Source organism: Cotesia glomerata, linkage group LG5 (genome assembly GCF_020080835.1).
Source record: "Cotesia glomerata isolate CgM1 linkage group LG5, MPM_Cglom_v2.3, whole genome shotgun sequence".
NCBI classification, from domain to species: domain Eukaryota; kingdom Metazoa; phylum Arthropoda; class Insecta; order Hymenoptera; family Braconidae; genus Cotesia; species Cotesia glomerata.
In genome coordinates, this window is record NC_058162.1 from 12045117 (window position 1) to 12048104 (window position 2988).

Sequence of the window (2988 nt, forward strand, 5' to 3'; positions counted from 1 at the left end):
TAAATCAATATTTCTAATGTGTTTATAATTTTTTTGGTTAAAAATGAATTAAATTATGGTTTTTTAAGAGAACCTATGAGACCCTATTTATGAGACACTTTAAAGTCACATGTCCCCAGTGTCTCAAACCACAGGACCCTATTTTTGAGACAGTTAAAAAATCAGTGAAATTGATCAAATTTTATATTTTTATTAATTTTAGACAGTCCTATTTACAAAATAAGAAATTATTTTAATTTTTAATCAACTCATAATTAAATTTTTATCAGTTAAATAATTAATTAACGAAAATTATTGAATTAAATCTATTTTTCTTTCTTGATTTTTTTTTTTTAATTCTTCGACTTGAGCAATTAACTTTTTCTTTTCTTCTTGTAATATTTTTTAATTTTAAGTTTTTCTTCTTTCATGTTTTTTAACTTTTCTTTTTTTAATTGTTTGTACCATTCATCAGAGATCCCCACAGATGGTAACTTTGACTTGCCTGTTTTTCAATTTTTATTATTTTTTCTTCAGTAAATAATCCTACGGCAAAGTGAATATTTCTTTCAGAGGTTTTTCGGGAGATTTATCTAAAAATATGAATTTTTCGTAATTCTAATCATAATTTTTAAAACTAGTTCATAACTAATTATTTTACGTTACCGTTATCAACAGTTATTGATGAAAACTTATGAATAAAACGATGTTCGTCAATCATTGCAGGCGTAGGATCCAAATTTTCTTTCATAAATTCTAAAAATAGTCACATCAAATTAAATTTATCGAACATAAATGTGAGGTTGACATTTACATACCTAATTGATAAATTTTGTTGTTTATAGGATTTGTAGGATGAATATTTTTGAGCTCTGTTGTATTATTTTATATATGATATTATATGATGTTATATGATATTATATATTATAATGTATATATATATATATATATATATATATATATATATATATGTATAATATAAATACTATATAACATAAATATAATTTTTGGATGACGCGCAAGGATTTCGATTTTGCGCAAGGATGATACGCAAAATCGTGAAGCGTTCCACATTTTTTTTTTTTTTACAAATATAAATAATGCTGTGAAGCGGGAAAGAATAGGAGTTACGGTAATTATTACGTGAAGCGTTCCACATTCACGTAACAGGATATTGGTAGGAAAGGATTGAGAAAGGAATGTGGAGAGGATCATCTTAATTAAAGACACTAAAGTCTTTAGAAGGGCACCGTATTACATTATTGCTATCAGTTAATGATTCTTGAAGACTAACTTGACTAGATTCATATATAACCGTAAAAAGTTGTCCATCATTAGTTAAATTATTTTATTCACAGTTTATCACATTAGAATGATTGTCCTTAGACAAGACTTATTAAAGATGTATTACAATTTGTTATTATCTTAATAATAACAAATTTTAATACATCTTTAATAAGTCAGTTTTCGTCACAGGTGACCCTATTGCTGCTCTGTAGAATAACAACTGAACAATAACATTCTCTTCTTTTAAAGATAATACTGTCGCTGGCTCAGTTCTAATTTTTGCCTTCTCAGGACTAATACTTTTTCATCTAACAAAGGTAGCAATCGGTACTCCATGAACAGCAGCTGCTTTTCTCAAGGACATCTCTGTGTCTTCTATTGCTTTTAAAGCTTTTCCTATATTTGACGAATCATAATTACTTAAGCCTTTTAACTTTTTTTTCTTCAGTTTATTATTCACATTGGAACACAACACTTTTTTTTGGTTGAATTTGATGATTGAGTCTTTGTCTCTTTAGGATTTTGTTTATGCCTCATTATCTCAGCTTTTTATTATAAATTACTTTTTACTTAGCCTGAAATAAATAATATACTTTTAGAGTCAATATACAACAAAATATTATAAATTTATCCAAAACATTTAATTAAAAAAACAGAAAAACTTGTTGACAAAGTTATTCAATGTTATGATTTGAGGTTAGGTTCATAATCTAAAGGTATTTGACTAAAAGTACTTACTTTTAGAAAAATATTTGAGGTTTTAATAACAGCCAATATTTTATGACATATAATTGCACTATTTTTATAATTAATATAACATATTAACAATATAAAATCTTATAAATGTACACCGTCTCACTTAATCGGGACAAGCCGAAATACACATGTCCGTGTTACATGGTACACCTAGTAAAATGTCTCATAAACCGGGGCATTCACGTTTATAAGTGTAGGTATTGTGAGACACTCAGATTTAAAATATTGTAATAAAAAAAACGCATAAATATGTATAGAAATAAAGTCTATGACTCATCAGCTTTCAATTGATATACAATTTAACATAAAAGAAGAAGAGACAATGAAATTAAACTAATATAAGAAACTAGGTAGCTGTTGCCGTTTTACTATTCTCGGTCGTGGCTTTGAGCACAGATAACAAACCTCGCACTTTAATAAATATTTTTTAAAAACATTGTGAAATTAATTAAGAGCAAAAGTCGAAAATTGCTTTTGAAATATGTGAATTGAAATATTTTTTATATTTTTGGTATGCTAGCGGTGTGTTTGTTTTCATAAAATAGTATTTTTATGTAGTGTATCATAAATGGGGACATCGTCTCATAATAGGGACTTTTACCTTACCGTTTTTCTAATTTTTTTTCTCTTTAAATCGTTATGAACACCAATTTTTGTTACTGTAATATCTAAATCTTAAATATGTAATTTATTTCCACATTTTTCTCCGTTAATATAGGGTTAAAATCAATAATTAGTAATTTCGTCTGTTGATATGAAACATTAACAAAATCTTTACTAAAAAAAATAAAAAACCTTTAAACCGTTCGATTTGGTGTTAAATGCCCCTTATATAAAAATTTTTTCTTCTGCCTGAAGACAACCTAATATTGAAAGTAAAGATACTCCTACATACTACCGCACTAGTTTTCGCAGATTTCTCTGATAGTTCTTTAATATTCGTAACTTGGTGCGAGATACCATCGT

General features: G+C 26.8%; 1 long non-coding RNA gene across 1 annotated transcript; it reads right to left on the reverse strand.

The window, feature by feature from the left end:
* Window positions 1-434: 434 nt before the first annotated feature.
* On the reverse strand, window positions 435-841 carry LOC123265747. The gene is made up of 3 exons (XR_006509648.1): window positions 798-841; window positions 646-735; window positions 435-572 (listed from the first exon to the last, which is right to left on the reverse strand). It is a non-coding gene; the product is annotated as an uncharacterized LOC123265747 (long non-coding RNA).
* Between the last annotated feature and the right edge of the window lie 2147 nt (window positions 842-2988).